At 37.4% G+C, this 9,828-nt stretch overlaps 1 non-coding gene across 1 annotated transcript; it reads left to right on the top strand.

The window, feature by feature from the left end:
• The first annotated feature begins 9,496 nt into the window (after positions 1–9,496).
• On the top strand, positions 9,497–9,603 carry LOC114106495 (U6 spliceosomal RNA). The gene has a single exon (XR_003585201.1). It is a non-coding gene; the product is annotated as a U6 spliceosomal RNA (small nuclear RNA).
• The last annotated feature ends 225 nt before the right edge of the window (positions 9,604–9,828 follow it).

Below are 9,828 nucleotides of genomic sequence, written 5' to 3'. Positions count from 1 at the left end.
TCCTGGTAAATATATCTTAATATGAGAATAAGTGATCCTGGCATTAAACAACTGAGGCTCCCAGCCCATCACACTGATGATTGCTGCAAGATATTCCTTAAATCTTCATTCAGCATGTGAATCTAAGTCTGGTGCATGCAAGAGAGTTTTAAAGCCATGTCAACCTGAAATTAGATGCAACATGTACTTTGAATTAGCATTGTGATCTTGGAAGTATTTACATTTTCTAAGCCTGAAAAAGTTTCTTCCCCTGCAAGATGGGAATAATAATATAATATCATCTAAGTTTGGGGATTATCTAGAGGAATAATGAAACAATGCATATAATGGTTTAATAAAATGTCTGACACATAGAAAGCAATTGATGAATGATTCATTATTACAATTATAAAAAAGTGCAAAATTTAAGTGACTTCCATATAATTCATCAGGATAGTTTTGACTAAAACCTCCAGATATGCTGATTCAAAGCCAAGGACTTGGACCATCATATTGCAATGATGCTGACTTTCTATTTACCTAATTAACATGAAAGCTCTGGTTTCCTTGGGATAAATACAAAATTGCTGCAAATATCACTTTTCAGCTACTCTTCTGACATTAATATTCAGAATATTTAAGGAACTAAAAAATTCACACACACACACACACACACACACACACACACACACACACACACAAAATAACCCAACCAATAAATGGGCAAATGAACTAAACAGACATTTTTCAAAAGTAGAAACGCAAAAGGCCAACAGATAGATGAAAACATGTCCAACACCCTTAGCAATCAGGGAAATACAAATCAAAATTACACTGAGATTTCATCTCACTCCAGTTAGAATGACAGACATCGAGAATACGAATAATAAATATGGGTGAGGATGTTGGGAGGAAGGTAAACTCATGCATTGTTGGTGGAACTGCAAACTAGCACAGCTTTGGAAAACAGGATGAAGATTCCTCAAAAGACTGAGAATGAACCCACCATGTAACAAACTATCCCACTCCTTGATATTTATCCAAAAGAACTCACAGCATACTATAGTGATACAGGCACAATAATATTCACAGCAGCACAATTCACATTAGTCAAGTTATGGAACCAGCCTAGATGTCCATCAATAGAAGAATAGATAAAGAAAATGTGATTTATATGTATGTATATAAGGGCAATCCTGTACACACACACACACACACACTAGAGTTTTACTCAGCCATAAAGAATGAAATGTGTAATTTGCTGGTAAATTAATGGAACTGGAGAACATCATTCTGAGTGAAATAAACCGGACTCAGAAATTCAAGGTTGAACATTTCTTCTCATATGTAAAAACTAGAGAGAAATAAGGAATTTATTTTTAATAAAGAAGATCTTATGAATATGGAAGGGAGAACAGAGGAGTAGAAGAAAGGGCTCAAGTGGGAGGGAGGAAGAACAGAAAATGGGAGGAACTGTGGAATGAAATTGGCCAAAATATATTATGTGCATGTGGGAATACATCACCATGAATCACACTTTTATGTATAACTATAATGTGCCAATTAAAAAATAAATCATTAGGCAGGCACAGTGACATAGACCTGTAATCCCAGCTACTCAGATGGCTGAGGCAGAAGATCATAAGTTCAAAATCAGCCTCAGCCGTTTAACGAGGCCCTAAGCGACTTAGCCAAACCTTGTCTCCAAAAAAAAAAAATTTAATTTAAAAAAAAATGTGGCTCAGTAGTAAACCACTCTGGGGTTTAATCCCCAGTATCAAAATAAATAAATAGATAATCAGAAGGAAGACAAATAGCGTATATGAAGGGGATAGGGAAAGGAGGAAAAGAGGGAAGGGAGCATACTGGGACTTAAATGGAGCAAATCACATTATATACATTTGTGAATATGTCAAAATGAGCCCCACAACTATGTATAACTATAGTGCACTAATAAAGAGCAACAAATTAGTTAAAAAGTGATGTCCTTTATAAGCCCAGAACTATACAAATCAGCAGATCTACTGGATATCCCTACAACAGCTAACAATTTTCTTCCCATTGGATGACAAAAGTGGTATTTATTTTTCTTTTTTCTTTCTTTCTTTCTTTTTTTTTTTTTTTTTTTTTTTTTTGGTACTTAGGATTAAGTACCAACTTAGGGAGTTTTACCAATGAGCAACAACCACAACCCTTTTAATTTTTTTCTTTTCAGACAGCATCTTGCTTAGTTGCTTAGGGCCTCACTAAGTTGCTGAGTCTGGTCTTGAACCTGCAATACTCCTGCCACAGACTCCCAAATCACTGGGATTACAGGTTTGCTGAACTGTGACTGGCAAAAGTGGTGTTTTCATGGTACCATTTCTTATAAAAAGTAAGTACATGAGATTTCTGTCTCAGTTCTGAAATATTCTACTTTTGCTGAGCTTTAGGGAAATAAAGCAGTTGTGCATTACTTGTTTCTGTCAACTGACATCATAAAATGTGTTCACGGTGGAAAATAACCAGAGGGTCACTCCCAGTGCAATTAGTAAGAATGATTCCTAGTCTAGGTTAAGGTCTAGTCCAAAATCATAAATCCTCTTTGTTTGAGATTGATTGGTACTGATTTCTCTAACATCTCACTGACGAAGTGTCCATGCAGTGTAAGACAGTACACTGTGAATTTCTCATCTAGCCTTGTTGCTAAAGATTTGTAGATTCAGGAGTTGGGAAGACCAGCAATGGCAAAGAAAGTCCACTTTACTTACAGAGAGAGGGGGTGAAGTGTTTGTACATCAATAATAATCTCACACAGGTACCTTGAAAACATTATCCCATAATAGATTCTCACTCCATTAATTGGTCACTCCCATGATTGCCCTTTCTATTTGAGCAAGTTATCATTCTGGACCTGCTGTCTCATCAAATGTTAAATCACACATTAATTGTTCCTATGTCTGCAATGCAAGCATCTCTACAGACTTTTCCACATTTCAGAAATTAAATTATTACATGGAAACTAAATATAGGAACTGAGTGATTTCCAAGACTAGAGAGGGAATTTACAGGATTTGTGTACCCAACTAACTTCATTATAGGGACTAGAGTTTTATAAAAGGTCATAGGTCATTCGCAAGTGTTAGAAGTTCTGGCAATTGACCTAAATCCCCTCAATTGACCTATAACCTCTTGGTATAGAGACACCAGAGTTTCCTTTATTGCTTATTATGTTTTTAAGGCTCTAGTTCTGCACAGTTAATGTTAGGACAAAGTGAAGAGAAAATGAATGAACAGCAATGCTCTTTGGCGTCAGCACTGATCCACTGCTGAACCTCATAGTTTTTTCCTGAATGCCTTTTTTTAATATTATTTTAGTTATATATGGACACAATATCTTTATTTTATTCATTTATTTTTATGTGGTGCTGAGGATCGATCCCAGTGCCTTATGTATTCGAGGCAAGTGCTCTACCACTGAGCCTCAACCCCAGTCTTTCTGATTGCCTTTTAAGGACATAACCACACACCTAAGAATTTTGTCTGTAGAGACAATATGACAATTTATATAACCATCCTCAAAAGCTACTTCTAGTATCTTCCCTAGGAAGAGTACTCATGCATGGCCTTCTCCTGTCCCACATTCCTCCTTGTTTTCATCAAAGGTTAGACACCATTGGTCACTCCTTATTCCAATTCAATTCCCCCAACAAGTTGTTGAGCATCTACTCCCTATGTGCCAGGCCCTAGGACACCAGGACAGAAACTGAGGCAGAAGTATGTTTGGCATTTAAGGAACAGCAAGGAGGAGAATGGGAATGGAATGAGAAGGAGATGAGGTCAGACCATGTCAGGACTACAGCCATTATTGGGACTTCAATTTACACTCTGAGTGAGGGAAGAATGAAGTTTGGTTGGGTGGTGGGGAGTTAATATTTTTTTTCTCTTGGTAGTTAAGAGCAAAATTAGCAAGTAACAAGTACTTAAAAGAGTCCCCAGTTTTAGGTCTCATGTGTCCATCACCCTGGGCATTTGTCAAATGGCCTTCTACCGACACCCCTAGGTGCCTCAGGATTGAACCAGAGTTCGAGAGTGGCCCCTAGCTTGTTCTTGTGAATTAGTGCATGAACTGGGATCTGAACAGGAGCTTTGGTCCCACACCATTCAACACTTTCTTGCTTTCTTAAACTTGCATACTTTTAGAAATGTTGGGCCTGAGCAGGACAGTAGCTGCTCAAAGGGATACACTAAGTTCCTCATGCCAGCTGGGATGCCCTTGGCTGCCAGAGCTATGGGTCTTCCCCATGGCCTTTGGACCATGGTATAACCTGTAAGCTGACTGAACTTAGCTTGGCTTTGGAGTAATCTCAGGAATGAAGAACAGAGCATCATTCATAGCAGCCTCAGTACCACCTTGTTTGCTGGCCCCTGAGTTAGAAACTGATTTCCCAGGCCAACTCTGGGGGGAAATTTGGCTATATTTCCATCTTGATAGTGTTTAACGAGACCTCCTGATGAAATACAAGGTTCCTTCTTGATAATTTCCTTTGATGGCAGAGGGTCTGAATGAATAAAGGGAGCAAGATTACAGCATCTGGCTCCATCTAATAAAGTTGACAGTGTCTGCTTTGCCAGTGATTGAATTTTAAAATACAAACAGGATTCAGAGAATTAAGGTTAATGTGACACCCTATTGCGATGGTTATTGCTTACAGTAGGAAACATCATTACCGTGTTAACATTTCCAAAGTGCTAATGTAAGCCACAGGCTATTAGCATTACTGCTACTCTCATTATGGGATTAAATAAGTCATATAAATGATAACACTCAGTCTAAAACTTGAAAATAAATTCTACAGTGCCAAAAAAGAAAGAACAAAAACTTTAATCTACATGTATATCAGCCTCCTTTGCAAAGCCCTATAGTAAATAATTTTTCCAAAAGTTATGGTGGACCATACTCCCCACCATCCCCAGTTGCCTAGGGAATAATTCTACATGTATTGATACTTATTAGGATTCTGCCCACCATCCATTATGAGAGGATATGGTTCTTCCAGTGCAGAGAGCTTCATTCATATAACTCCTGGCCTCCTTTGTTCCTTTACTCACCACATCCCTTAGGAGAAGTGATATCTAATTGGTAAAGTTATCCAAAACAACTAACAGGCATAGAGTAAAAGTGTGATTTGCAATTTTGAGGATAAGCCCTTAAGGGGAAGGTTTGTCGTTCTCTTTTCTGTTAACTAAAATGCAGAAGTGAGTGCTGGAACCAGTCTGGGCAACAAGGTGGAAGCCTCATAATAAGGACTGAGAAAGATGAGCTAAGAGTTTTTTACCTGAGAAGTCAACCTCTATCTCATTTTTAAGCCCCTATATTTTGAATTCTTTTACCATCATAGCCAGAGAACAGAAGCACGAAGTCCAGAAACACTGGGGGCAAGGGCTCAGGCCAGGAAAAATCCACTAGAGCGATACCCAGAGGAATAAGTTACCGTAAAAGAATAAGGTGATAAAATTAAAAATCAAAAGAAGGCTTGGGGTGGTTGTGTACCTCTATAATCCTGGTGACTCAGAAGGCTGAGGCAAGAGGATCCCAAGAGACTGTCTCAAAATAAAAAGAGTGCAGATGTAGTTTAGTGGTTAAGTGACCCAGAGTTCAATTCTCAGTGCCAAAAAAAAAAAAAAGGAAATATGCTTGATCTGGGTGAAAGAGAATAAACAAACAAAAGAAAATTAAAAAAATTTTTTTTGAACAGAAGGTAAATAAATAGAAACAAAATAAAGATTTGGGGAACCAATCTAACAAATCATGATTTATATTTATATACTAAGATTTGTATTCATGCACATACAAAGGGCCCACATTAATACTTGTAAATCACTCAGGAAAGTCCCTAGCACATAATGAATACTACATAATGGCTAATAACTAAAAATAAAATAAATACGGTAAACAAAATAAATAGTGTATGCTTAATTTTGTGTCAACTTGGCTGAGTTATTTGCTCAAACACCAGTCTAGAGGTTACTATGAAGGTATTTCTTTTCTTTTCTTTTCTTTTTTTAGTTGTAGGTGTACACAATATCTTTATTTTATTTTTATGTGGTGCTGAGGATCAAACCCAGTGCCTCATGCATGCTAGGTGAGCACTCTACCTCTGAGCTAAAACCCCAGCCCACTATGAAGGTATTTCTTAAATGTGATTAACATCTACCACTGAGGTAAAGCAGGCTACCCTCTGTAATGCCAGTGAACCTCACCTACACAGTCATTCTCCTTCCCTTGCGACTGGTTTACGCAGAAAATGAGAGCGACCACAATGATAATGATTTGTCTGAGCCCTTGAAGCAAAATGCTTATAGGTATATTTCTTTTTAAGGACAATGAAAATATTCTGGAATAAAATAGTGGTGATGGATTTATAACACTGTGAATAACTAAATCCCACTGAATTGTTCACTTTAAAATTATTAATTTTATATCATATGAATTTCATCTCAATAAATTATCTTTACTGGTAAATTTCATGTTATGCAAATTTTCAAATAAACAAACAAAAAGGAAATATCTCCACCTCCTTCTTCCTGGGAATGAGGCTTCTTATAGGAGGCACAGAATCTCCCCACTGCCTCCTATTACTCAGGTAATATTTCCTCGTTGGCAGAGTTTAGGTTTGGGCTTTTTTTTTTTTTTTTTTTTTTGGTGGGTGGGTACACAGGGATTGAACTCAGGGGCACTTGACCACTGAACCACATCCCTAACCCTATTTTGTATTTTATTTAGAAACAGGGTCTCACTGAGTTGATTAGTGCCTCGCTTTTACTGAGACTAGCTTTGAACTTGCAATCCTCCTGCCTCAGCCTCCCCAGCCACTGGGATTACAATCGTGTGCCACTGTGCCCAGCTCGGAGTTTAGTATTAACAAACACTATTGGGTAACAGGTATGAAGGCAGGTCCACCAGATAAGCTGTTATAAAAGGGATATTTTGACCTCCATGTTTATTCCCCAACCTTAGCATGAGACAGAGCTAAAAGAAGCCAAGGGCTAATGGCTCCCACTAACTAAGGCTGTTCACACCCAGTCTGTCTCACATGACTACATGTATCTCAAGTAGACAGGGACTGGGACATTTGGAAGCCTTACCTGGAAATCATAAAATGCATTTGGCATTGGTAATTAGTACTTTCTTGTTGCCAATTCTGTATGCTTTCTTAAAGACGTAAGCTTAAAGCCAGGTGCAGACCATCGCATCTTGTGAGTTGACTAGCAATCTAAGCAGAATAGGTGAGACAATCAAATCAACTGCATCAACTATAAACTACCATTTCTATTGTTCTGTGACAGGATAAACATCTATGTGCAAATATCTCCATCAAGATGAAAATTAACAACAAAGATGAAGGAAAAGATGTTGAGATGGGCTTCTACCTCCACCCAACATTATGTCCCAACTCTCTCCACATCCATCCTATAAAATGGCTCATTCTTAAAAAGGAAGCTGGGTGGCAGCTATTCCACTCCTCGGACTATACCCAAAGGACTTAAAAACAGCATACTACGGTGACACAGCCACATCAATATTTATAGCAACTCAATTCACAATAGCTAAACTGTGAAACCAACTTAGATGCCCTTCAATAGATGAATGGATAAAGAAACTGTGGTATATATACACAATGGAGTATTACTCAGCATTAAAAGAGAATTAAAAAAATAAAAAAGGAAGCTGAGTGGGCTGGGGGTCTAGCTCAGTTGGTAGAGTGCTTGCCTCGCATACACAAGGTCCTGGGTTCAATCCCTAGCCCACAAAAAAAAAAAAGAAGAAGAAGAAGAAGAAGCTGGGTGTTCTCTGCTTCTGGTAAACCTTCCCAGAACCCAAAAGTCATTTTAGGTGCCCTTCTCTTGTGATCTCTGAGTTGCTTGTGCACAATTGGTTGTACACATTATGTGTACAACCAGACGTGAAAAATTGTGCCCTATATGTGTACTATAAACTGAAAAGCATTCTGCTGTTCCATATAACAAATAAGAATAAAAAAATTAATTAATTTTTAAAAAGATTGTGGTTCTCAAAATGGGAGATGTTTTCCTATTCCCCCTCTTTGGATTGTGGCTTGGAGACTTTGGATGTCCCTTGCTTCAAGAACATGCTAAGGAGATGGAATTAAACATTGTAGCAATCTGAATTCAGGCAGGGAAACTAACAATAGTCTAGGCAGAATGTGATTTAATGTAGGACCTTCATTGGAAGGTTTGAAGCAGGTTTGAGAAGGCTATTGTTAGGTTTCAGGGTCTCCCCAGTGTGATTCAAAATCAGGAAATGGGGCCTTGGTTTTAGCTCAGCACAGTGATAGAGTGCAGGCTTAGCATGTGCAAGGCTCTGGGTTCGATCCCCAGGAGATCCCCTACCTAGAAGAATGAGTGAATTTCTCCATCAGATGGTTAAATCATACAAGTTTTAAAATCATTTGGGATACCTAGGCATCCTAGATCTAAGCTGAAAAATAAGGAAGATGCCAACCAAATATTTCTAAATTGCTAGGCTCAAGAAATTCATGATTTTTTTATGTCTAAAAAATTTACAAAATTATGTTATATTTAACCCTTGCATTTTCAAGTAAATGTAACAAACTCCAATAGGGAATTCCACATACATTGTTTGTTTGTTTTTTTAAAGAAAAAAAGAATAATAAAAGCTGAATTCTGAATTGGTATTGATTTTATGGACAAAAAAAATAGTCTTAGAAATGGAAATTTGTTATGGCTCGAGGCAAAAAGCATAATCTAGCTATTAAAAAAGTGCCACAGGAAACTAATCTAAACCAAGAAAATCTGTATCATACAAGGTACAACAAAATAATATCCCTTCGTACCAAGCCATATTGAATCCTTCCTTGAACACCAACAACAGCATGCCTACAAACCCCTCTGGGATCCAATAGTGATTTAGAAACAAATTAGAGAAACAGTGCCATCTGCTGATTATACATACTGTTTTGCTGCAAGTCATAGAATTTCAATCTTGTCAATATCTATATATTAAGTTGCCCAGGCAGCATAAACTAGAGGCCATGATTATACAACTCAAATAAGTGCCAGCTGGGTTTTCTTATTTGCTTCTTTATCATACACCCTGTTACAGGGATGGATAGAGGATGGTCCATCCAAAAGTTAAATTACGTGCATCAGATCTGTTCACATTTTAATTAATCATTAGCGATTCAGTCCTAACGAGAACATGATTGAAATGTATTTATATTGTCATTTAGAACAGGAATATCATCACATAAAACTACATGAGAGGTATATTTATATAATTAGGAATGAATTATGTGACTCAAATTTATTGCCAATTGATAACTTTTGTCAGTTCATGCAGTAGATTGATAGAAATCATGTAAGCAGCAAAGAAGAGTCTACATTTTGGGTGCTTTTTTTTTTTGAGTCGAGCACAAACTATGCTCAGCAATTGGCCTAGGAAGTACTTTGAAACTGAGCAAGATGGTTAAAGAAAACAAAGAGGTGAACTACTGTGCTCACTTTGGCAGCACATATACTTAAATGGGACCAATACAGAGAAGATTAGCATGGCCCCTGTGCAAGGATGACACATAAATTTGTGAAGTGTTCCATATTTTTACATACATGTCAAATAGAGCACTAATCTCCAAGATATACAAAGAACTAAAAAAACTTACCACCAAAAAAAAAAAAAATAAGAACCCAAACAACCCAATCAATAAATGGGCTAAGGAGCTGAACAGACACTTTTCAGAAGAAGATATACAACAAATATATGAAAAAATGCTTAACAACTCTAGCAATTAGAGAAACGCAAGTCAAACTACTCTTAAGATTTGGCCA

This window comes from Marmota flaviventris, chromosome 15, assembly GCF_047511675.1.
Source record: "Marmota flaviventris isolate mMarFla1 chromosome 15, mMarFla1.hap1, whole genome shotgun sequence".
Taxonomy (NCBI): Eukaryota; Metazoa; Chordata; class Mammalia; order Rodentia; family Sciuridae; genus Marmota; species Marmota flaviventris.
This window is presented reverse-complemented; position numbering and strand designations above follow the sequence as displayed.